The sequence below is a fragment of the Lathamus discolor genome, chromosome 1 (assembly GCF_037157495.1).
Source record: "Lathamus discolor isolate bLatDis1 chromosome 1, bLatDis1.hap1, whole genome shotgun sequence".
NCBI lineage: Eukaryota > Metazoa > Chordata > Aves > Psittaciformes > Psittacidae > Lathamus > Lathamus discolor.
This window is the reverse complement of record NC_088884.1, coordinates 120379747-120406952: the sequence shown is the minus strand read 5'-3', so window position 1 is coordinate 120406952 and position 27206 is coordinate 120379747. Positions and strand designations below refer to the sequence as shown.

Sequence of the window (27206 nt, the reverse complement as noted above, 5' to 3'; positions counted from 1 at the left end):
TTCAAGTGCATTAACTGTTGAATTGCAGCTTCTTGTAACAGTATCAAAGCTGAATATTAAATCCCACAAAAATAAAAATAATGTCATCCATCTTTCTGGAAGTTTAGTGTCTGCTTCAGTTCCGGTTATTTTAGTGATGGAGTGCTGAGCACAAACAGGCACAGAAACATATGCCTGGCTCGAAGTACTTGTAAATTCCATTGCTATTCACTCATTTCTGTGGCAGACATTTCAGATTAACAGAGATTAAAGAGATTAAGAGATTTGGAGGAATGAAAATCCAAGAAAGGGTTAACAAAGAACACACTGCAGAATCTCTTATCAGATGTACAATCACTGGCCTCTAATTTGAGGTAAAAATTCAGGGTTTAAATATGTAATAAAAGTAAATTAGATGTATTTAAACCATAAGGATTCTCCTGCTACTTTTCCCACAGCCTTTTGTGACTTTTGGGGCAAGACCCTCAGGTCTTTGTCTCACTGGGAAAATGCAGGTAATTTTTCCACAAAAGAAAGGGAATGATTTCACCAGAGGACTTGGATTTTCCAAAAGACTAGAATTATATGAAAAACTTTTACCAAAAAATATGTTTGTCATGCAAACTAATAAGCTTCTATAATACACAACATGTACTTTGTACATTGTAGGAATAATGGGGTAATCATCCTGGGGTTATTATGGCTATATCGTGGACAACTGTCCATAGTTTTTCATTTCACAACCTGTATAACTGCATCGACTGTAACAATGCTAACATCACAGATTCTGCTATTTCAGACCAGAGTCTAAAAGATAAAAACTTTGCTCCAGTCCTCAGATAGCAGTTTTTCTCATTTATCATAGCACTATTTTGCAATACCTACTGTCTTTCATTATGTCAGACAGAAAAAGGAGAGAAGGGAGATACAGATGATTTTGTTTTAAATGACACTGATTTAAAGGCCAGATACATAGTTATTGATTTAAGATTTCATGCTTTTGCATTTTTTTTTTCTTAAAGATATTTCACTTCTCTTTTGTAATATGTTTATAAGGAGGCTCTTTTCTGTCTCCATCAGGCCTTCTGAAATACCAGTTAGTGCTGCACAGGCAGCTGAGATCCTGGGATGGAAGCACTACTTACCTAGCTTACTTGAAAGCCCTGACCTGCAGTCCAGTGATGCAGCACAGAAGTGCACTAATGTCACTAATCATCAAGAACTGCAAGCCAGGACCTCCTTGCACTGTGCCACCACAGAAGGTAAGGAACTGGAAAGGCACACAGTTTCTTAGTTCAAGGAGTGGCAATTTATGCTTCAGTGCTGGCAGCCTTTGGGTTTCAGTGCTCAGGAAAAATGAGCACGGAACACAGCTTGAGAGTCTTGCTCTAGAGGGTAGGGCTCCAAATGTGAGTATCAGCTAAGGAGAAGTAGCAGCAGACAGGCTTGTGGAAATAACAGCTGACCAATAGACATTGCCAGTCATCCCTGAAAGTTGAAATCTGAACACTCAAGTGACAGGCAATGACTGTGTAGGATCTTGGCTTCATTGACTCTATTGAGGTAATGGAGTCATCTCGGTTGTACTTCACTGAGGACCAAAATTAATATCAAATGTAACTGATAAACATCTTTATCTCAACACTTCAGCTTGTGCAATGATAGATAAACTACACAGGTATCGTGAAGCTCAGTTTTAATGTAGGACCTATCCCACACCAAAGGTCCTTCAAGTACTTTTTCCCACCAAAATGTAGAAGAACAAGTACTCTGTATGTGCTGTTTTCTAAATCTGTAAAATGGTCATCTACCACTGAATATCTGGGTTTTTTTTCATTATATTAAGAAACCACATTCATTTCAAAAATGGAGCCAGGTTACAAGATGTCTCCAATGTGCCATGTCGCATACTGGCACTGTGAATAATAGCTAAAGCTAATACAGAAAACATGTCATCTGTTTCAGAGGTGAAAGGCCAGACAGACTGGACAGTGACTGTGGGTGAAAACCTAAAAATTAACCAAAATCAGATTCTGGCCCTGGCAAGTCCACATGTACTCAGAGGAGTACTTCAAATGGGTTTTGAATGGCACTGAAATAGAGTACCCTGAAAAGAAATGCTCCTTTGACTGGAAAGTTAAGGTTTTTTGTTTACTGGGTTCTCAATAAAAGAAAACATCTAACAGATAAGTTTTACCTCTGTATTTGTGTATGTGCACAGACAGAGGATGCTACATAGCCAGTTCCCCCTTCTTCTAGAAATATATGAAATTCAGTGATGAAAAGGCTGAGGGACCATGTGTATAGTTAAGCAGGTGGGAGGGAATGAGAGGCATGAGTTTCTAGAGGATATAACTAGACACCTAAGTTTAAGGATAAAGGATGGTAGCATCTCCTTCGTGAAGAATTTCTTGCCAAGATGTAGACAGTATTTTTTTAAGCCTTTTGGCATTCTGGAGCATCCGGAAGCACCATGAATCTCGTGGAGTGCGCACTCTTGACAGGTGAAAACAAAACAGGAAAGAAAGTTTGCTGCACTGTGTATAATCTTTCTCTACATGGGGTCAGAAACCTTTGACATTTCCGCTTACAGTTTAGGTGATGTTGAAAATTCAAAACATTGTTTTAAATATTTGTACCTGGCAAGTCCCGATGAGACAAAAGCACTAACTTTACAAGTATCCTGTGACAATGGATAAATTACGTTCTCACAGTATCACAAGTATCTCTGCATCATATTCGTGTTGTAAACTCTTGCTCTAGGTTTTTAAATCTTTTTATAACAGGCATCTAAATCCCACACTGCCCATACTATATTGAACTGACAACAGGATTCCATTCCTAATTAATGCAGCTTCTTTGTTAAAAGGCAGTACCAAATCTAAGTTTAGCATTAAAGATCTGAATGCATTTATTAATATTTTACTAAAGATTATGAGTGTTTTCCATGATTGCAGAGTAACAGCTGGGAAAGAAAACACTGAGGATATGTTACACAAAATCTTGCATAAGCCATCTTTTTTTGTGTGTATTTATTCCAGCATTAGACAGATCAGCCATTTACAATACAGTACATTACAGAAACTGCAATAAAATACAACTATTTTTTTTAAATACTTCAACCCCATTAGATGCTTTTCTGCCACTGCTACTCTCATTTCAGTTTCTTATCTCATTTTTTCCCTGTTCCACTTTATTGCTAACAAAAATCTGCCCACAACATGGGCAGGGATGGATGTTATTTTTTAGCTTTTACTACATGTAAATCATAATCCTGTATTCCATCGGTACTCCTTGCTCTTCACCACTTCAAAGGCTATTTGAAAAAATACTTTTACCTTTTAATTCCCCTCTATCTATCATTTAAACCTAATTTTGCTTAGAACTTAGTATTACTTAGGACTGCAAATTATTTTCAAAGAAAAAAGGGAAGGAAGATATCATGAAACCACATTTCATATATTACATTAATCAAGCATTAAAAACATTTTAAATGGTATTTGCTAGTGCCAGTCTCTAATCTTCTAAGAGAATAAATATTCTGTGATGATGCCCACCACTATCTCACACATGATACAGTTGCACACTTCAAACTTTGACTATGTTTGGTGTTGTTATAGTCAGTGACTTTTTCCACACATAATTGACTATTACTGCATTTTCCACACAGATTTGGAGCATGTAACATGCAGAGTAAGTGCAGAGGTGATTTGATATCAATTTTCAGAAAAGCTGTAAACTCTGTGTCCTATTACAAATGTTGTTCTGCCTCCTTGAGCCTATCAAAATGTTTTGCAAGCCATGCCTAACTTATGACTGGAAGACTGCTCTCCATGCTGCTTCATTGCCACCACACTACTAAATGTTTTTTCTCTGGGAAAGGAAATATTTAATTACCTTTTAGCATTCATGTATGCTGCCGTTCAGTCAGTGAGATCAATACTTGGTCAGCATGTGAAAGTTCTTATGGAGGTTTCGCTTAAACCTAAATAATGGTATTTATCCTTCTGTCTGGTGAGTTCATCCTCGGGCAGGTTGCTCAGCAGACAAATTGTGCCAGTTATTTTGCATTCTGCTTCTTCTCTGTCGCTGTTGCTAGGTGTATTATTTGTTTACTTTAACCTCCCAGAAGATCCAAATTCAAATCAGGGCAATACCCAAATATAGAGTAAAAGATGATGTTTGACCTGAAGGTTTTGCCCTCTGAATAGTTAAGATAGAAAAATGGGATATGAAAAGAAGGGGTTAGATGCCTCTTTTAGAAGTGGGGAAATAAGGCATGCTGGAGATCACAAAAGAAAGGCTGCTGCTGAGCTAAGTGAATGTAGACCTCTTGAACTGAGTTGCACAAGTTTTTTTGGCCAAGAGTTTAATAGATCTGAGTGATTTACAAAAATCAGGTCAAAAGCTGATAAAAATTTGAAGTCAGATTTTAAAAATAAATATGAGAACACTGCACATTTCTATGAGTGAAATCCAAATATATTTTGCAGGTAGGATTTGTAAAAGGGTGTAGGTGCTATATATAAAAGCAGAACAAGAAAGCTGTCCTCACCCTATAGGTTCATGGCTAACACACATTTGGTTTAACTTCACTTTCCCATTTCTAAAGGCTCTGGAATTACTTATAGGAAAGGCATTTCCTCTTGGCTGGTTTTATTAGTACTATGCAACCTGTCTGAGAACCTTTAACTGCAACAAAATAAGGAATAGCTTTGAACTGAAAGAGGGGAGATGTAGATTAGACATTAGAAATAATTCTTCACTATAAGTGTGGCACAGGTTGCCCAGAGAAGTCATGGATGCCCGATCTCTGGCAGTGCTCAAGGCTAGGTTGGAAGGGGATTTGAGGTGGTGTCCCTGCCCATGGCAAAGGGGTTGGAACTAGATGACCTTTAAGGTCCTTTTCAACGCAAACCATTCTACGATTCTATGACACAATTAACTGTAATTATTTCCATCATGATCTCCTCAAGATTTTGAGGGGAAGAAAAGAAAAAAATCAGTTCCACATTGACCAAAAGCCTTGAGAAGCTTCACAAGACAGTCCCTCCCTTCATACCATTCTTCCCACATGGAAATTCTAAAACCCTACCTCTAAATATGCTTTGTGAGTTCTACAGCCTAATGGCTATATTTTCACCAAAATTTGAACAGTTTATCAATGCACCAAATATTTCTTGTCAGCATGAGGCAAGCGGTTTTGCACTCTCAGCTTGCAGTGCAAATTGACAACTACGAAGACTATTTTGGCAAAAGAAAAAGATAAGTTGATTTAAAGTTAGATTGATGCATGCTTTCTCCAAAGACGGGAAATTTTAGCAGTGCTATTTAAAACAGGATCTGCAATGAGTATTCTAGACTCCAGGGTGCCTCCAGTCAGGACTAGGGAGCCACACAGCTATTAATATAAGCAGACACCCCTCCCTGTTAACCAGAAGGCAGCAACTGGGTATGTTGTCTTGTGTTTTCAAATCACAGAAACAATTATGAGCAACTGCAGAATCACAGTTTTTCCAAGCACCAAGCTGGAACTCTTTCTGAGGTGTTCCTCCTTTGTAGTCAAGCCTTTACTATTGCTTTTTCGTGTGTGAAGAGTTTCTGTATTTACCGAGGAAAGAAATCAGCTTTCCCTTAAGAACTTCTGTCAGTCTCCATCTGTATCAAGTGCCAAGTGAAAGGCGAGGTTAAAATTAAATTAGAGACATCTTTACCTTGGTCAGCATTAGAAAGGCAGTCATCACTGTGTAACACACCACTATCTAATATACCATAGAGAAACCTGCTATTCTTTAAAAAAAGGGAGTTTAGCAGCAACTACTGTATGTGGCATCACAGAAACCATAAGTTTTACTGCACCCTCTGGAATCGATGACATTCCAGAATTAAACCAGAAAGATTCCCACAAAATATATATTCTCCACAAGAGCAAGGAAATACATTTTTTGTTCTGAATACCTTAGAATGGAGCTGGGAAAGAGATTCACTTCATAAATGTATGTTTCTTTCAATTTCCTTTTGTGGAAGAGAAAATAATCAAAGGATTTTAGCACACTGCTTTCTAGTAAGAAATTTTTACTCACTGAAACAACTGGTTGACTTGCATGGGATATTCCCTGAAGCTCTTTAATACAAATAACTGTCAAGGGCTCGATTCCACAACATCTTTGATAACATCTTTGGAACTGGTTCCAGTCTCCTCCATGATGATGCACACACCCTGCTTTCTCGATTACAAGCCACATAATTAAAGCTCTCTTCCTGAGCCACTGCATAGCTGACCTATTTTCTATATGGACTTGTCCAAAACAATCAATGGACACAGCCATGCATAAAGTGCAAGGCATAGCTGAACAGTAGCCAGAGAGTTTCGGACAGCCCTGTGCCGTGTAGCCCCATGCTGGGATGCAAGTCTTCAGGCATTTTTCCCCTTGCCCTAGGGCACAGAAAAAGTGGTCCTGGCGCTGAAGCAGGGACGGCATAGCATTCCCTTCACGTTCAGGTAGATACAAATAATAGGAGGTACAGACAGCGGATCTCATGAGAAAAGTACCCTCTCAGAAATTATATGTAGGGTCACAACTTGGTTATCATCTAGGCTTAATGTGCTGCCTGTAAGAAATTAACCTAATGGTGCAGACTTGGACAAGAAGGTGGCTACTTCTAATAGCAGGGCACCATTCTCTTGGAACAGCTACTTCTAGTATGAGCATGCAAGAAGAAAATCAATTCACAATGCTAGGGCATTCAATGCACTTAAAAAACCTATCATATAATAGGAAATATGAATGAAAAATAAGTGGAAGTTGAGTATCACAAAAGCCTATGCTGTGATAGGGCGAGATTGTCCCAAAGGCTGAAGGCCTGCAGAAGCCCTAAAGCTCAAATTTACCTCGCGTCTGAAGCAATGAACAGGACTTGGTGAGGTATCTCTATAGTGAAGTAAAATTAATCTGTAAAGAACGTATTTGTTCTGACTTAGGCCATGAAGCAGCAGAGCAACTGACAGCACTGAAACCTGCATTCCTATGAAAAGGGAGTAGACGTCAGCTTGCTCCGGACTCTGCAAGTACAAAAGTAAGTGAGAATCCTGTGTGAACTCTTATAAATGAGGAGCCAAAATGACAAGGAAGCACTAACACTGAGCTAAGAGTGGCACCACCTGAGCAGGACAACAAAACAATGGGAAGAATGGCATATTACCAAACAAGTAGCAATCAAGATCTGTGTTACAATTAAAATGTTTCGTTAGAGATATTAACATGGTCTATTCAATTGTTTCATAGCAGGTGGGTATAAGGAAAAAACTCATGAAAAATATCCCTTCTCTAGCAAACTTTGCTGCCTTTATTAAAAAATAAATAAAATTCTTTGTTTATGCCCAGCTAGAACCCCGGTCAGAGCCCAAGTCCATTTATGCACATGATCAAATTCTACAGGAATTTTAACATGAAGTGGATACTAATATTCGGTCCAGAACAGTGCTGCTTTCTTGATCAAAGACTTATGCCCTGAACACTGACTGAAAAATACAGTATCTGTTCAATGATAATCTTGAATCTTTGTTCTACTCCTGGTATAACCCGTCACACAAGACTTCCTGAATAAATCTCATATGCATTAGAGCCATATCTCAGATGCTCAAAACATGCTGAATAGAGTATTTAGTGTGACGTAAATGTGAGATTCGGCTTAATTTAAATTTCAAGTGCTAAAAATCTTAATTGCAACACTAAGCATCTAAATAAATGCAGTGAATTTTAATAAACATATAGACAATAAAGGTCTTTAAAAAGGACATAGTACAAAATGTGCAAGGAATTCCAGCAAAGGAACTCTAATGGCAGCTCTCCACCGCTCAATTTTCATTTGATAATAAAATGTGCAAGCTGAAACACAGTGATTTCTAAATATCATTACAACAAAATTTCTTAGAACATGTCCTGTAGTTTCCAATTAACTGTTTTAAAGACTTATTTTTACCTCTGCTGAATTCTTCTTAAATGAGTAAGTTTGTATAAAAAAAAGAAACTGGCTGCTTGTCTACAGAGTAGATGCAAAATGCATCCAGTATCTTCCAATACATATTTCCTTGTTGATAATTTAGAATATTTTGTCAGTTTCCTTCGATTACTGAGGTGTTTGGTTTTTTTTAATGAAGTTGTAATTAATAACATCTCTTGGTTAACAACGTCATTTCAGTTATCAGGAAAATAGCTGCATTTCCTACAAACTCAACTTCAACTTCCTGGATTGCTTGTTTTGAGTCTCAGTATTTTTTTTAGACTCGCAAACATATGGCATTTATCTTCATAAAGGCTGTGGTATTTTACTTTGTATTATGTGACATAACCGGTTTTTGACTGCTACTGCTGTTTTGAATATTATATTTTATTACAAACTCTTACTTATGTTTTGATTTAACTATGGGATCTGTTTTGCAACAGCCTGTCATAGAACAGTGAAAGACAGTTTTCTTAAAGAAAGCATTAATCAGAATAAGACGCATATACAAGACTTCAGTACTTATTTTTATGGACACAACATTAAAGACCAACCTTGACTTCTTGTTTTTAATAGTTCATCAAAAAATTAATTGAATAATATAAGTGAATACTCAGCAAGTGAACCAGTGAGAGGGGATGGTGAGCCATTTTATTGATAATGTCAAAAAAGGCTAAAAAACCCACTGCAGAACTAAATTCCTTACTTTCTCCTCCAGCATTTGCCTCATGCTCTTGCACTGTCATGACTAGCAATAGCTGCAAGCTACAGAATTCCACCGTAAAAAATACAACCATGAGATCTCAAGATGTGATTTTCTTCTTTCTTCTTCCTTGCATTTCCTGCCTGCTTTAAATCAGCATGATTTCAGCAATTGCTTTTCTCTTCTGAGAATTTGCAGTGTAGTCTTTTGCACCACCATTACGGTATTCCTCATGCTTTCTTACAATCATCTAGTTCATTTAAGGTTCTCGCTATTGGCAAAGCAAAGAGAACAGTCATCAGCACTGCAGAATGTATTGCCATATGTAGCACCCCAGAGCAACACAATCCAAGCAAGACACTTCACTACTATAAGGAGAACTTCCCATGCTTGCATTTGTAACACATCAGCACACATTCTCTGGTTGCTTAAATGGCTTAACTTCTCTGATTGATTAATTATGTAAATGGTCTGTTACTGGAATCTCTTTCCAGCATGGGCTGGTACCACCTTTTGTTCCTAACCCTGGAAAAGCAGCAGACCTATTTATGTGATTGAAAGTGTATGCTGCCTTGTGCCTACCTTTTGTAGTATGGAACCAAATCCTCTTAATCATAACTACAAGAAAAGGGAGTGGCTCTGTCGGGAGTTTTACAAAAAAAACTGTGGGATTAGACCATTTCCAAATAAGTAAAACACTTTGTTCTATTCATAGAAAAATAATTAAACTCTACACTTGTTATGAAAACGTGCGCTGTTACATTTTTCTGTAACTCTGTACCCTGAGACTTCACAGTGGAAAATCTGACTGAATAAAAATGTCTTTTTTTCCTAGTAGTATTTCAACTACCAGAACTCTTAACCAGTTCTCTTTAGACCAACCCATATGTAGGCCAGTGTAACGTGTAGTCCAGTGAAAGTGCAGAACCCAAATCAAGCATTGCAAACAGTTAATTTCAGCGTAGTACTCATTGTTAGCAGTACTGAATCCTTGCTTAGGAATTTTTTCCGGTTAATTCATCCTTCGAACTTAGAAAGCCATCTCCCTGTATACACAAAGTGACCAGCTCTGAAAACAGAGCCATTTTAGGAACAGCATTAGATCGAGCTTGAGAGAGTAAATACAATGTATAAAAGTACTCCTTTACAGAGGAAAGAAAACTTTGCAAGTGTCTCATGTTTATACATAGAAATGATTTTATACAAGGACTACTAGGCCTAGGCTAGTAACAGCCACTGAGCTTCAGCCACAGAAGCAACTCTTATCCACTCAGAAAAGGAATTAGAAGTGTAAAGTCTTGACAAAACCGGAAAGAATGGTGGAGCAAAGAAAATCGGTTGAAAACGTAAACTGCCAGTGAATACAACAATGAATACAACACAGTCTGGGGTTTCATTTTTTCTTCCTAGAATAAAAGGAATTGAAACAACAAATGCAAAAAATGAAGTTACTGTTAAAACATCGAGTATGTGATGAAATACCAGGTTTGTGTCTAATTCATGAAATGCAATGATATGAATTAGTCTGAAAACCAGATAAGAAACCTTACCTAAGTACAATGCAGTAACACTAGCTTGAATGGGTTTGAGTAGCTTGACGGGCAGCGGCAGTTAGCAAATTCTTAGAGAGCCTCACAATGCACAAAGGCAGCCAAGCACCCCTCCTGGCTGGAGACCTCTGCGAGCTCCCAGACGGCTTCCAGCCCCAAATCGCGACATTACGCCGCTCAGGACCACATCTGGCTCAAGGCAAGGTGCACAGGGGGCTCGGGGCGCCGAGGAGGTGGCTTCCGCGCCCCACTCCCAATCGCGGGGCTCAGCCCCACACCGTGAGCCGGCCGAGAAAACCGGCCCCGGCCCTGCCCCGAGCGCCCCTCTCCCCGCGGGCACGGCCCGCCGCCCCGTCCCAGCGCTGTCCAGGGTCCCCGCCGCGCCGCGCCGCCCCGCTCCGCGCCCCGTCCGCGCCGCTCACTCACCATGTCGCGGGGGCTATCCGCGGACGCGCAGCCCCGCGGAAGGGCTGTGTGAACGGCGGCGCTGCCGATCCCTGCCACCGCAAAGGTGTATTTGGGGAGCGGGCGCGGCGCGGCGGCGGGGCCGCCCCGGCGGGCGGGCGGGGGCTCGGCGGGAGGGGCCTCCCTGCCGGCCCAATCAGGGCCGGGGCGGGCGGACCAGGGCCGCGGCGGCAGCGGCGGTGGTGGCGGCCCGGGGAGGGTTTGTGGCTGCGCCCCGCGCTCCCCGGCGGCACGGCTCGGCCCCCGGCAGACGCGCCCGCGGAGCGGGGCTGGCGCAGCGGTGGCCGTGCGCGGGGCTGCAGCGGGGCTTCGGAGGGCGCGTATGAGCCCGGCTTCGTGCAGCGCCGCACGGAGCTGGGTGTCGAGAAATGTCACTTGCGCAGTCGGGAGGCTCTGCCTGCGGCTCCCGCGCGGGTAGGAGGCAGCGGCCGCAGGGGTGGCAGGGCGTGGTGGTGGCTGCTGTGTTTGGCGCACGAGCATCCTTCCAAACGCTCGTCGGTTTGAAAATTGGGAGCTAGCGTGTTCGTTTCGTTTGCACTTCTCCTGCCACAGCTTCGGTGGACTCGTTGCTGGTGATGACACCGTGCAATCCGTACTATATACGGTTTCATTCTAGCTTTGGATTGTGACTGTTGAGACTAACAGCCAAGCGATGACAGAAAAGAAACAATACCTGTCCAGATAAGCACAGAAAACAAGAATAATTCAAACAGCTTCAAAACACCAGGTTCAATTTAGGATACAGATTCATTAAGCACTTTTTATAGAGTTGCCCAGGTCTGAAATTATACTCTTAATTCTTGCATGTCACTGCTGAAACAAAATGACAACTCCACACTTCTTAAATCTTCACAAATGCCGTAGCGCATTTATAGCATTTGCGTTGCGAAAATATCGGACAGGTTTTGGAAGCCCAAGGTCAAAAATAGTTATTTTGTTGGAGCTGGAAAACCAGCAGTGACTGACCTCATAGTAGTGTTAGTTGCCATAACAAATCTTACGGAAGCAAACAAGATTTCACCAAGAAAAATGTCTGCTGTAAGCTGAAGTTTGGAGGAGCGACATACCTACACGGCAAGTGAAGAGCGGGTGTCCTTTCTAGTAGCTCACTGCTGTGCCTTAGCAAGGTAGTACGAAAGAGAGAGTTGAAATCAAAAGCAGCCCATCTCCAAGTGGTTTTGAAGAGACCAGTTTTACACAGAGAGTATCAAAGCCCAAGGTGTGAATGTTTTGTTGCTTCTTTGACTGTCAGAACTGAAAAACGGTTTAACAAATGTGTCTGCTGCGCACCATGCTTCCCTTCCTGCAGTGTTAAAAGGAGAGAAACCTGTCAGCTGGAGTACAGAACTGATGAATTCCTTCAATCCCTGCTTAGTCAGCTGAAAATAATCTGCCAAAGCCCATTTTATTGCCATTTCTGAAGTTATTGACAAGCGATGTGAAACTTAATTGAGTGCTAAATGGTCTAGGACGCTGTGTACCTTATAAAATTACTCTATTAATGGATAATGTATCGATGCAGTCTGTTGCTTTCAGAAACAAAAGATTAGTCCCAAGGCAAGGTTCGGTCTTGCTAATGTTTGCCTTTACCTGCAAACCATCCTAATTCTTGCTGTTTTCTCTTTTCTTGCCTCAGGGAACCATCTTTTTCTGTAAAAAATAAAGTGGAACCTGCTTCTGAGCAATTGATACAAATAAATTCCATTGCCAAGTTTCTGTTCCAGAAAGGAGTAAGAACTCCTATTTCAGGGTGTACTGTGCAAATTTAGATGTGCTGAACACAGCAGTGTAAACCTGCTGTGCCCAGTGTGGCAAACTGATATTAGGCGAGAAAGGTGAATTTGGACATTTGGTAGGTAACTGGATCATCAGCACCCAGAGGTCTCTCATAGTTCTTGAAAAGCCATCATTCGATTGCTGTGCATATTTGTAATGGCTTGCAAACTGGCACCAAATAAAAACCAAAGAAAATGCTCATAAGTAAGCATTTGGAAGAAGAAAGTAATATTTCAACTTACATTAATTGAAACATTTATGTAAAGCAGAATTCATTTTACTTTAGCAATTGAAAATTTAATTCTGGAAACAAAAATAGCTAAATTTCTTCCATAAAATCCTACAAATACCAAAAAGACCATGTTTCTACCAAGAAATGCTTATGTCACGCTTAAAAATGGCTGTATTTTCTTCAGCTTCTTTAAATTAAAGGTCTCTTTTTGACAGATAAAATAGAAAGATTATATGTAACGCTCTGAGATATATGTATAATCAAATATAAGGGCATCATATTTCAGAGTATAATTAGCACTCCTAAACTGTCATTTGCTGGCATCTGCTGTATTTAAATCAAGTTCTCAAAATCAGATGTCTTCAAAGAAGCACCTCTCAAATTTATCATCTCCCCCGTGGCAACTGAAATTTCTGAGAATACAGAAAGCTGCAGCCCAAAGCTGTGGTGCTGAGCAGCTGATGGCTCAGATTTGGTGGCTTCAACCACCAACAGCACTATGGAACTGGAGATGCTGGCAGATCACAGAACTGCAGAAAGACTGAGGTTGGAAGGCATCTCTGGATGTCAGCTAGTCCAACCCTGCTGCTCAAAGCAGGGGCAACCACAGCACGTTGTTCAGGGCAGTGGCTGGTCAGGTTTTTAGCAGATAACCTCTGTAGGCAATGTGTTGAGTGTTTGACAACCCTCACAGCAAAAAAGTTTTTTCTTCTCTTTAAATGGCATTTCCTGGTTTTGCCCACAGCCTCCGGTCTTTCCACAGGATGCCACTGAGAACAGTCCAGCTCTGTATTCTTTTCTCTCCCATGAAATATTTATGCAAGTGGATAGTCACCCGGAGCCTCCCCTTCTCTAGGCTGAACAGTCACAGCTGTCTGCACCTCTCCTCATATGTCAGGTGCTGTTGTCCCTTAATCATCTTAGCAGCCCTTTGCTGGACTTACTGAAGTGAATCCATGTCTCTCTCGTATTGGGGAACCCAGACCCAGACCTAGCACTCCAAGTGTGTTTCACCAGAGCTGAGTAGAAGAGAAGCATTATCCCCCTCCACCTGCTGACTGTGCTCCTGAGACAGGCCATATGCTGCTTGTTGCAGCCCATTTGATATTAACTGCATTTATCACCAACACTACAAATAGCATTGTTGCAGCTGTGCAGTGCCCCACTTCAGTTAGTAGTCCGTTTGGCTGTAGTACTATGCTTATTTAGGTTTTCAGCTCTTGAATTTCATTTGCTCAATCAGAGTCCTTCTTGTGGTCTCCTTGGCTCAGTTCACCTCTAGCTGTTGAGCCCAGGAGTGATGTGGTTATTCTTTTTTTAAGGTGTGGGCAAACTTAATTCTTGCCTTAACTGTAATGCTTGGCTTTGTAGATTTGACCCATTTTTATATTTTTTTCGGATCGTGTTTCTTGTTTGGTATTGAAATTTCTACTCCATTCTATAATGCTACATTTTCAGTGTTGTCATTCAACGACATTTACTGGAGACTTACATGAAGAACACATTAGCTTTTCATTCCAGTACAGAGGCAGTGCACGTGACACAGAAAGGTGATAGTCACCTGATCCATGGCACTAGTAATCAAAGTAGGTTTTACAGAACAAAAAAAGACAATTTTTCCTGAAGGCAAAGGAGAATTTGGAAACCTAAAATAACCCCAAAACTGTATCAAGTATCTTTTCAAGAACCTTCTAAGATCAATCAAAGTGCCAAGGGTGTGCTGGCAACTGAGGAGTTAATTTAATTTTGCAGTATCTAAAATACAACTGTATTGAGGTTACATGTGGGTTTTGGATACCTCCGCCACCTGCTTAGTATCCTTTTATTGCTTCACTTGTTCTTGCATTAATGAGTTGAAAACACCGCAGAAAACATACTACCAGTGATGTGCCTGAAGGCATCTACTGGGCTTTTTATCAAAATTAGATCAAATTCAGAAGAGGCTTCAGTGACTTAGCCACATCTAGCTTTATTTGTCCTTTTCTGGACAATGTGAAATCATCTCGGTTAAAAGTTACTTGTCCTTAAGGCTCATAAATACTCTCCTCAATATTAAAATGCTTTCCCTTCACCCTCTTCCACAGAAGGACTCCTTTTCAAATAGTACATGTCATATTCTTGCAGCTTTGGTGAGTCAAACCTGGGTATTTGTCTACCTTTTCACCAAGGAAAGTTTTGTGCAGAGTTTCAAGTCTGCCTTGAAGAAGGGGTTTGTTTTGATGAGTGAATGAAAGCACAGGTTCCCCATTCTTTCATAGACTTCATGCGCATGCAAGCAAGCTGTCCTGCAACACGAGCTTTCTGAGGCTCAAAAGCGTTTTTGTGGCTGTTGCAAGTTTTCTTGGTGAATTGCTCCTTCCTGAAGGGCAGACTGGATTTGTTTTGTGTCCTCTGACAACATTGCTGTGTCTTGTGTAGACAGACAATTTTGTGAAGTTCTTATGGTATCACCATGGAAAGTCACAGAAATATTACAAAGGTTCTAACAGCAGCAGCAGATAAATAGGATTCTCAGCCTTCATCTTCACTGGAAGTTGCAGGTAGTCAGACTTCCTGTGGAAACATCTTTCTGCCAGCTGGATTTGCTTTCTTGCCCAATATTCTTTTTTTTCAGTTGGAAGATGGATATAATTCTTGTTTGTACTGATTGAATATTAGTACCTCTTTTTAGACAAGGAAGTAGTGCTGCTTGGCCAGAGGATAAATTTATTTAATTTCTTAAGTCATATTTAGGAAACTCTCAATTTTAAATACAAGTTCCAGCTTGAGTAATTGAAAACTCTTTGCATCCTTCTCTAATTGTTACGGCATCCTTCCTGTTGCAAGTGGATTGTTATGAAATCTTTGTCATGTGTTCTACTAAACATCAGCTATGCCTATGCGGTGTGATCCCAAATAATGTTTTAGCTCCCTGCTCCAGGTGCATGCCCAGACAACGACCTGGCTTTCTCTTGGATGAGCTCTGCGAATGCATTCGTTTCCATTGTGCATTGATTTCCACTCGAAGCCCGGGCAGGCAGGAAAGCAGCTGCAGAGTGCTCCCAAAGAGAACACAGAGCATAGGGAATTAGGAGTGCAGGGAGTAAACACCATAAAGTGCCTTTAAGCTGTAACAAATTTCAGCCTTTTTCACATTTTATCTTCAGATTAGTGAATTGATTCCTCAAGGCACAGGAATTCAAGTTTAGCAAAACTTTCAGTTATTTTTTCATATGAAGAAACTTGATATAGGTTTTATATAGATTAGATTATTCGTCTATTCAGTACATTTGTTACAGTTAGGAAAGACACAGCTATACTAGACAGTGGTGGAAAACTTGTCCTGAGACAATTTCAGACTGATTTCCCTGCTATTTAACAGCCTTTCACTGATGCTGTATGCCAGTTATTATACAGAAAAAGAAAAGAAATTTTAAGATACTCACTTTTGAGAAATGTTTATGTACTGTAGCCCACTGCTGTAATGCCACCCTTTTTCCGCAGTCTCTGAGTAGCAACTTAATTCAGCTGTTAAATGATGTGAGAAATAAAAAAACCTGTGCACAAGTTGGCAATCACATCTGCGGTATTCTCCTCTTATCTGCTGTCTTAGTATTATTGAAAATAGGATCAAGTATTATTCTTGAGCATAACAGTAGTTCCCATTCAATATTACAATCTTTGGTATTCTAAATTAGATGAAGTTGCATAACTCCATCGTTATAAAGATTACTCATTCGCTTTTTGTTAAGGAGATTCTGTTTGCATTGTGTCAAATACAATGGGTTCCAGTATTTTTTTTACGTTTGGATGCTGTGAGAGTACAAACATGTGCGAAGATCCAACTTCCTATACACATAATCTCTTAATTTTCTATAGATATAATTGCTCATGAAAACATTCTTGAGGGAATTCATGAAGCTTCTCTTTTGCAGACTGTTTTGCAAACATCTGGATCCGCTACTGATTTTTTGGGAAGCTGTCATGAGCAGTTAAAGAGACTTTATTCCAGAAATCCTTTTTTGTCAAAAGAAAATGGAACACAGTACTGAATCATCACCACTGAGAAAGCAGAGCATTATTTGCAAATTAAATTAGGTCGACTTCAGTTTTGCAAATGCTGGTTAGTATAGATAAGGGTGTCTCTTTTATTCTATTTAACTACCATGGCAAATGCCTACTGACCACACTGTAAGAAGGTAGGGTTTCTTGTTTTCCGTGTTTGTTCCTGGATCATTTTAGTTTGAAACCTCTTAGCTTGGTTTACACAGAGTTAAAATGAATGGCAAGGGTATTATCATCAACAGAATCTAGCTCTCAGCAGTTGCTACTGAAATCTGGATATTTTGAATAGGCTCATCATACTACTGATTGGAGGAGGCTTTCTAACTCATCAGGAAAAGCCTGCGAACACCCTCCCCCCTCTCCTTTGCCCCCCCCCCCCCCCCCTTTAAATTGTGTTGTTTCATTTTAGTAAATGCAAATAAACAATGGGCTACAGTGACCTCATTAATCTCAATTGGTGTCGTCAAAGAAATCTTGGCTAGGTAATGGAAACCTAGGTCAAAATTCATGTGGAGGAAAAAATAGTAATTCAGCCTTTTTTTCAGGTTGTTCTTCTGAAGAAAACCAGAAAATAAAACAAGGAAGGAACATCTTTCTCACAGGACTTCTCATGTGGACTACTCACATGCAGGCGGTCTTACTGTTTTCTTCTCTGGGAGCACTCAAGCAAATGGGAACTGCATTTTCAAGGAGTTTCCTGCAGTTTTCCTTCTCCTGTCTGCCAGATCTTTCCTTTTTTTTCCCCTTCTACTTCCCTGCTCCGTGCACCCCTTCAATTCATCCATCCCCTTTTTTTCCTTTTTTATTTCCCAGCAATAGTGTGGGCTACTGTCAGGTAACTTTCCTCTTCTTTCATTGCTTCTTCCTTTTCATTTTCCTCATCTGGTAGGAATAACACATATATTATAGCAAGACAGAAACGGAATGTCTTACAGAGAACTAAGAAAGGAACTGCCTCCTGATGCTCTCTGCAGCAGCAGAGTACTTCCTATTAAACACTAGGAAAAAGTTATTCCAACAATCTTGCTGAAGCTCAATGCATGGTGTCAGCTGAGCACTGATAGTGTAAGAATAACCACGTATTAATTAGTTCAAGACAGATGAAAGCATATTATCACAAAATAAAATGTTGATTTCTCCCCCCACCCCAATATATGTGTATCTTTCCCTCATTCTAAAACTTTCTAAAGTATTTTTTAATACATCCCACACCTTGGTAGAAACCTTCTATTTTGTATTAGGCATGAACATCTGTCATTTTCCCTTTACCTCACACTTTATTAATCACAAAGTATTATCTCTTTGCAGTGAACATTGTCCTATAATGAGCCTGACACTTCCTTTGTTCAATAGACCTTTCCATGGAATAAGTCTATGAGTAGATTCTTTGTATAAAGTCAGTACAAAGCAACACTTATGCTCTCAGTTTTGAATAACTAAATATGATAATAAGACAACAAAAGAAGGAAATCTGAAATTGACTTAATGTAATGACTAGAACCAGAATAAGGAAAAGAGAAAAATGCCAAGTTCTGAAAAGCCTGAAGAAGTGCTACCTGGCGAATGATAAAAATACAAGTAAGAAGAATTAAAAAAGAAAAAAGAGCATTACTTGAATGATTTTATTCTTTTGTCTCTGAATTTCAAGTTCTATACACGTTATCTGTTCTATGAAAATTTCCACTGCTAGGTTACACCAAATGCCACTGTGCCTGCTGCAAGACAGTCAATAGTGAAAATATGTCCCTGCACTTGGCTTGTAGTGTCCAAACAGCTGCTCACAAAGTGAATGGGGAGAAAATTCAAAAGCTTCAAAAGTATGTATGTTTGGTATGAAAAAAGTCCTGAAAGCTAGAGCTCTGTTTCAGAAGAGTTTTGCACAGCTGGATCACGCATCCTCAAAACTGAAGTAAAACAAGTCCTTCAGCCAGCAGACTAAAAGGCGTTTCCTCAGATAAAGATCGTATGCACCTGTTAGCCCCATCACTTCCCCTAGTACTATTTAGTATCATTAGGTTTTACGTGATTTTCTTGAGACAGCTCCTTAGGTGAAAAGTATGAAGAAAGTGATATGAAAGTACATTTTATTACGTTTGTAATATTTTCAAGTTGTGTACTATGCGCTACCAGCCAGGAAAATACAAAGCACATACATGGTCTTGCAGACACATGCACCTATGGTCACTTTCCTCCTGCAGACTCAGATGCTGCCAGCAGAACCACCCTGTGACATTTCTTGTAACAGAACCACAGCTCCTTTACCTTGAATCTGAATTTAAAAACCTTCATTTTAGAATCTGGTTTTTAAGTGAAAACATGAAGTATGGAAAGACCTTCTATTGAGTATTCTGTAAGGACTTGTTCTGTTTACAGTGGGTTTAGGAGTATGGGTAGGTAAACAAGGCTTCAAAGTTGGCTAATCTTTCCCCTAAGGAAAGGAGCTATCACAGGCATCATCACCATGGACTGAGTTATTTACAAAGCTATAGATCTTTTCAGTTAGCAAGGCACTATATAAATACCATTGCAGCTTAATTAGTATCATTTGTAGGTGGCATGTGAAAGCTTGTCATTTTATAAATGCTTTCCTAACCTCAGAAGTACATTTAGTTATCTTTCCTGATTAGGAAAAACATGAACACACACCACAAAACAAACAATCAGAAGCCAAGGCAAAAATTAAGAAAGTGTTGATGAAGTTAAAGATAGTTTTATGATCCTGGCCTGTCCTAGTCTCCTTCCATTTGATTCATTTTTTTTTCAGTGAAAAGACTTCTTAATAGACCTTTCCAGCAAATACCCAAATAAGGAAAACTGTTTCAGGATGAGGGAAAAAAGGTTCAATCAGATTGTTTACCTGTCATTCTTTCTAAGAAAAATGATTAATTCAGTAAGGTTTAGAATGAAGAATTGCTTCACAGCTTCTGGATGTGGTGGTTCATCTATTTGAATAATGCAGACAGGAGCAGAAATGTGACCTTGGCAGTAATTTAATTTTTATTTTTTCAGTTCTTAGTATGTAACTTAACTTCAAATATAATTAAACCAGAAAAGTTTCGTTTTATTCAGCTCTAGAAATGCCCATCTTGAATGCCATTTGCCTAAAAAAGAAAAAAATTCTGCACTTTCTAAAAAAGTTGTAATTCTGATAAAGTGTGAGCTGCTGAAGCATATGAGAAGGGATAATGGGCAGGCAGCGTACTGTGAACCAGATGCCTACCTTTCCAAATGAGAAGCACTGGCTTTACAAATCTACTGGTTTTCACTCCTTCTGAAATCTCCTGAAGTAACAACTTGATGAGTATAGATTTTTGTATCACAGACCGAGAGTAATTTACAAAGTACAAAGCACTGTAACTTCCTGAAAGTCAATATATAGAGCCTAAAGGTTGCTTTAAATTATACTCAATACGAAACACCCTGTTACAAAATTATAGGAATCTGGGAAGTGTCAGAACTGCCATATTGAAATTGTTTTTTTACAGTTGGTCTATGCTGAGCACAAAATTTGCTTGTGTTGGTATATAGAGTGGCCACACCTTATGCTTAAATCTGTTTGGAGCTGGTGCTGTTAGAAAAGAGATTTTTGTGTTGATGGGCTTTAATGCTAAAATAACTAATACCAAACCTGTAGAATATGTTGAAGATTTTCATCCACTTCTTTTTTCACCATATATTCTATGCTTAATTTGTACCATCTTTAAGTAGAAATTTTTAAGTTCTTTATAACTGCTATGTGAGTTTTTCTAAGCTGAGATTGAACTATGCAAACTTATAAGCCATCCCTCTTGTGTGTGGTGGAAACCTGTCTAGAATTAGATTAGATTTAGTATTTATTACTATATTATATTTAAATACTAAATTCCCAATCCTTTCCTATATGCATAAAAAGCCCTGTCAAAATCTGATTTTCTTGTTCATATAGTGCATACTTCCAGTAGCCAGCTTTTGGTTCCTTTACTCAGCTGTATAGGTAGGCAATCCAGTTTCTGACCAAGTCCATAGTGAATGGATTTTTTGTAACTGCTTATAATTGTCAACTGATAAAAAAACCCCAAATCTGCTTGCTGCTTCAGGAATAAGCTGAAAACTTAAAAATTCACTGTAATTTTTTTTTTCCTAGCAGCCACTGTTTTAGGACTGTCAAAACTAGGATGTTATTGCATTGCTTCCTTTCTTTTAATCTTAATGTTGTCCCAGAGCTCACAATAACAGATCTCAAGATGAGACAATTCATATGCGTGAGACATTCTAAGCAGGGGTCAGGTTTCCTCCGTCTGCTTCAATTCTATTTCAGTTATGTTTCACCTCAATGTATAAACTGCTGCCATCCCACAGGTGGTTTTGTCATTTGTGATGCAAACCAGTCTCTTTAAATATCCGTCTAACAGTGCTAGAATAACAGGTGATGGTGGCCTGTTGTAGAAACCCGTATGTGGGAAACTCCTGAAATAGATTACAAAACCAGACTATGGTGTGCAACTTTGTACTTACCTCTCTGTGAGAGTGTGAGTCTGTAAAGCAACAGCTGAAATGACTAATTGACTTCAGCAGGAATCTCAAAGCATCTAACTGAATAGCCTGCCATGAGTTCCAGCATGACACTGACTTGTTCTTGAACAGATTAATGTCAGTGGCTGGATGTTTTGGGACCAAAAGTCACAAAATAGCTTGACACTCAAGAGATACCACTTTAAAGAGTTACAGAGAGTTCTTCCTAGTTCTATTAACAAATAGCTTTCACATGGGTGAGTTGTTTAAACCAGACCTTCCCGTAAATTGTGTGTGCTGTTCCTCCAGCCTACATCTGCACAGACATCTTCTCGTCTGTAGCTGCGTCAGGTTTTTGTGACAACAACACAGCAGTTGTTTCCATAGCAGATCAGCTTTAGAAAAGCATCCTTTGTATTTCAAGACATCTTGTAATGCAACTCAGTTGCTAGAAAACAGGACTGGGCAACATCATTAAGTGAGCTGAATTTTTGCAAACCACTAGCAAGTGCTCTGTGGAGCCGCAGTATAGGCTATATTTTTTGAGATCGTGATCTGTGAAAAATCTATCAGTCTGCCTACATGTTTTGGTAGCAATATTTGTTCGTATTCACTAGGAAGTCTAGCTTTGGTTTGGAGGAGGTATTCCTTACTGTGATGACTAGAAGAATCCTTGCTGAAGATTGTGCAAAGTAAACTGTACGTGTCGGAGACACTGACCACTCCTGCCAAGCCATTTTTTTGCTATGATCACTGTTTTACTTGGGTGAAAGACTATTGCTCTTCTCCATTGTTTCCCCTATAAAAGGATACAAAACATCAGCACCAAATTGCATTGCACCACCATACAGCATATTCCATCTCAAGTTCCAGGTTATTTCATGTCATTTCCGTTTTCCAGAAGGTAATTTACTATGTCCTGCTCTCACATGCATAGACTTGGAGCAATGTTTGCATTTCTTTTATGGATGAGAATGAATATGCTCACTGTAATGTTTATAATGAATGAGCTTTTTTCTATGTAGATTATTTCATATGATTGAATGTAGTTTGCTTCATACAAGGGGCTGACAGACACTGAATAAAGCTATTAAACTTTCCTGTCCCTGGATGATATCAGAGCAATGAATTTATTTGTTATTGCAAAGGAAATATTTTTAATTCTGCGGTCCTTAATGTAGATAGACCCTTGAGTTTATTATATAAAGCGGTAATTACTTGAACCATATTTGAAGTACTTATGTCCATATTTCTCAGTACTTTGTTAAATGGACTGTATAAATGAAGTGCTTTGATAATCCCGATATGATGTGTAGGTGTGGATATTTACAACTATGACACAGGCTGAGTCATGTCGCAACTAAAAGCTAACCTTGGCTGATGAACCTTAGGTGGAAGACTATAAAGCTCCAGTTCAGAAATGTTCACCTGCTTTCCTGCCACTTACTTTTAACAGGGAGGACATCTGAGCATTATTCATCAGTCAGCATAAACCGTATTGCCATAATTATCTCATAAGACCTTATCTGTATTCACTGCATCATACTCTGAGTGCCACATACTCTTAAGAAAGAAATACACTTACAGAGTTTGTCTCATAATATACTCCTTTGGTCTGGATTAAATGTTTTTCCAATGTTTTTCTCATGGATTTTTGTTAAGAAAAAGGCCCAACACAACAACGACAGTTGTTCCATTTCTCCAGTCTTTCCTTACAAACTTTGCATCTGTTTTTCTGGCCTCAGCTCTCGTAACGAAAAGTGACAAAGGCTGTTTGACACCATTCATTTGCGTTGTCTTGTGTTAGGCAGCTGTTCTGGGCATCGCAGGCCCACAAAATACAGTGTATAGAACATATCACTTCCATCTGACTTTTTGCAAAAAGTGAAATTTCTGGAGTTTAAGAGGGCTACTACATATGGACTAATTTTATGCTTACCTACCATTACCATTACATCCAAAAAAGACTGCCCTAAGGAACTGAGGAACAGAGTTCTTTTCACAGTACTGAAATGCTAGGTTCAAGGCCCGTTATGACAAATAGAGATAAGGCAAAGATGTAAGGTGACATATAGATTCAATATCTGCGCTCACTATTTTATTTCTGGTGAATGCCATTCTTTACTGAATTCAGTATGTTTCTGGTGTAGAAATTTTAACTACTGAGATGAGAAGCACAGACTGCCAGAAACCCAGGATCTGTTGTAGATGAAAGTAACTTGTATGCCCTGTTAGGCATGCAGCCAGTTCTGCAAGCTCATAGGCTGTCTGCTTTTTCCTGAAAGGGAAAGAATGCCTCTAGGGCTGCAATGTGGGAAACTCTCGACCTCATTGTAGTGTACCCTAAATAGTGAGCATCCGTCCAAAGCCACTATTTGATTTCTTCCTTTCTTCTGTATTTCAATAGCTGGCAGGAGCTAAAGTTGACAGACAAAACAAATCTGTAAGTGTTGGTGGTTTTCTGTGTCTGTGAGCACAAAACACCCAATTATGATCACCACAGGTCTTTTATCATAGAAGCATAGAATCATAGAATAGTTAGGGTTGGAATGGACCTTAAAGGTCATCTAGTCCAACTCCCCTGCCATGAACACCCTCCACTAGACCAGGTTGCTCAGAGTCCTGTCTAACCTGGCCTTATTATATGCTTTCCTTATAGAGACCATTTTCTAAGCAAAAACTTGATGCTTTCTCTCCCTTTGCTCCCAATACCTTCCTTTAACCATTCAAATTTTTAATTTTAGTTCTAATTTCACTTCAGCAGATCAGTATTTTCACAGCTGTTAAGGCAATTCTAATAAAAAATTTAGACTGTGTGCTAACAGAGGAAGTACCTGTTAGTATTATGTATTAAGCCTTAGTATGTGGCTTTTCTCCCTAAGACCCAACAAATGGGGCTGTAATTATACAGCAGACCCTTGGCATTTATCTTTCAGACAGTAGCTATGTATTTATTCAACAGCTGTTTTTAGGTGTTTGCTTTAACTGTTGTTTACAAATAAAGGTCTGTTAATGAACTGGAGAAACTACCTTTGTTACAAAACAAAATTGAATATTATTTATTTTTTCTGTTTCATACATTCCCTTTATGCAAACATGTGCACACAATTAAGTTTGTGCAATCAAAACTTCATTATATCCATTTTCTCTTTTTGGATTTATTCCTCTTAACTGACTTATTATTACATTAATTAATCTGCATTTTGATGATTGTAGGATTGTTGACGAGTATAGAAACATTAGCCTACAAATCCCACAGATCTTATCTAGGGTAAGGATTTCTGAGATTTACCCTTCTTCTTTCTGCTAGTCTCTATCTGCTCCTCCCTGTCTCAGGAACTCATAAAATCCTCTCTTCATGCTCTTCCACCACAAAACGTGACCTGACATTAAAGGAATATCCCCATCATCTTGCTTGATTCAGAGCTGCAAGAGGCCTATTTGTAACATACAATGTGATTATGGCTATACACCATTACAACCAAAGAAGGGCACTTTTTTCAGATATTTATAACTTACAGTAACCAAGTTATTTCCATTGAAGCTAAAATACATAGTGCATATCTTCTTGCCCATCAGCAAGATAGATTATATTCAATTTTAGAATAAAATTGCATATGGGAAATCTATGGAAAATACAGCCTTTGTACTATATCTGTAAATCCAAGATGTGGTACTATGCATATTTTCTCAAGACAAGAGCCTTCATGAAGAATGCCCAACCTGCTACTGCTTTCCTCCTATGAGAAGCTGTGTAGATTCTCTCCATAAGGGCTCAAACAGATGAAAAAAAAGATGTTTTTCCTACCCATTTCTTTGTGTGGCCACACTAGACTAGGTATAGCTTTTTCCCCTCTGTCGTGGTTTAAACCCAACCACAAACCTCTTTTTGCTCACTCCCCCCCTTCTTGCCCTCCCCCAACTTCTGGAGGGACGGAGAGGAGAATCAAAAAGAATACAACTCCCACGGCTTGAGATAAGAACAGCCCAGTAACTAAGGTATAACACAAATCACTACTGCTACCACCAGTAATAATGGTGCTAAAGGAAATAACAAGAGGAAAGAATACAACCCCTCAATACCAGCCGACCAATAACTCACCCCACTCCCCCCAGCCAAGCACCGACCGATCCCTCCTCCAACCCTCCAGTCCCTCTAGCCCTTCCGGGTAACTCCCCGTTACATCCTGGGCATGACGTGCTGTGGTATGGAATACCTCTTTGGCTAGTTTGGGTCAGGTGTCCTGTCTCTGCTTCCTCCCGGCCTCCTCCCTGGCAGAGCATGAGGCTCAGAAAGTCCTTGGCCAGACCAAACATTCGAGCAGCAACTGAAAACATCGGCGTTATCACCACTGTTCCAAGGCCAAAAGATCAAAACACAGCACTGTACTAGCTCCTAAGAAGGAGAAAAATGACTGCTGCTGCTCAACCCAGGACACCCTCACAAAAACTTTGGGCTTTTGTATTTCAGTACTGAGGAGGCCTTTGGACCTTTCATATAAAAACCTTCCCATATAAGCAAGGAGTATGTAATTATATCAAGGCTTGCATTAAAAGAGAGAAACAAAAAAAAAGGTTAAAAAGGCACAGAAGTAAAGATGTAGAAAACCATCCTGTGATGCAGCTGCTGAAGAAAAAGCTCAGGATCTCATGTTTGACTTCTTGACCTGTGTTGTAAGAGGAAGGGGACATCCTGCCAGCACCAGATGCTAATACGGCTCCATCAGTATGAATGATTGTTGGCCCCACTTGATGACACTGTTTGAGGTTGTTGGTTTCAGTTCTGTACAAATTTGCAGTCACCTGGAGCTTATTCATTTGCCATGTTTGAATGGCTTCAAGGTTGTAATCCAAGCCGTGCTGAAACTGCTTTTAGTGAGACTGGGATCAAACCAATGTATACTATCTACACTTAGACAACACCTGTAAAAGATGGAGAAAAAAGGAAAGAGAAAACTCAAGAATCTGAAATAACTTTAGATACTGGAAATTCAGGAATATGCATTTTCCTTTTATTTGATAGCTCAGTCAAATCTGAATAGTTTAATGATTATTTGGTGCAATCTCACCAATTCTAATGAGATGATTTGGCATTTGTACAGGTACCACATTTCTGAGTCCCATTGATTCTAATTGCCCTTGCATAGAGGACCCAACATAAACATTTTCCAGCTTCAAATTAGATTTGGCAGCTGTGACACACACATTACTATGATTTTTATCCCTTCTAGGAGGCAAGAGGAGTTATGAACCCCTAATTGCTGCTCTCAGAAATATCCCAGCCCTGCCAACAGGGAAAGCCAAAAGCTTGCTTCATCCAAAATCTTGTCATTGACAGCTAACTGTCTTCACATAGCTTATCTTCATATATTGTGCTAGCTAAAATAAGTGACAATGTTAGATAAACTTCCAGTTTACTTGAACTGTGAAACCTGAAGATAAAGGGTTTGATCATCAGTTTTCAAGTTCCCTGTGTAGAAGGTGATAAGTTCACCTTGTTTCCAAAATAGGCTTTTAAGGCTGCCTACGAGTGGCAGATGAACCCAGTACACACCAAGCCCAAAGAGACTGTCAGTCTGGACTGCTGGATCCTAAGGACTATGCTGGCTTGACAGGCTGTATTACCCTGTGCTTCCTCATTACGCTTGTGCTTCTCTCCCTTTCTCTAGGAGAGGAAATAGATTAGGGAGAGGAATGAATGCTTTGTGTGGGAAAAAAGATGTAAAATGAGAAAAAGCTCTCACATAAAAATTCTAAAGGCTAAGTTGCCACCAGTACTATATTCTCCTCCTTTTTTTAAGTATTTGAAGCTATTAGCTAGAAAACATTTATAAAATGTATCTCAGTTATTTGTAAGAAAGCAGAAAAAGGATAAAAGTGATGAAATATTATACTAGCGTCTGTGTCTGTTACGCATTCTATTCTTCAAGGAGGTTGAGTTAAAAATGGAGGGATTTATTTC

General features: G+C 39.5%; 1 protein-coding gene across 2 annotated transcripts in view; it reads right to left on the bottom strand.

The window, feature by feature from the left end:
* GUCY1A1 (guanylate cyclase 1 soluble subunit alpha 1) overlaps positions 1 to 10790 on the bottom strand; it is a 35258-nt gene extending 24468 nt beyond the window's left edge. For both annotated transcript variants that reach the window (XM_065693308.1, XM_065693319.1), the window contains exon 1: positions 10663 to 10790. The gene's annotated coding sequence lies outside the window, so the exon portion shown is untranslated. The remainder of the gene's footprint in view (positions 1 to 10662) is intronic.
* Between the last annotated feature and the right edge of the window lie 16416 nt (positions 10791 to 27206).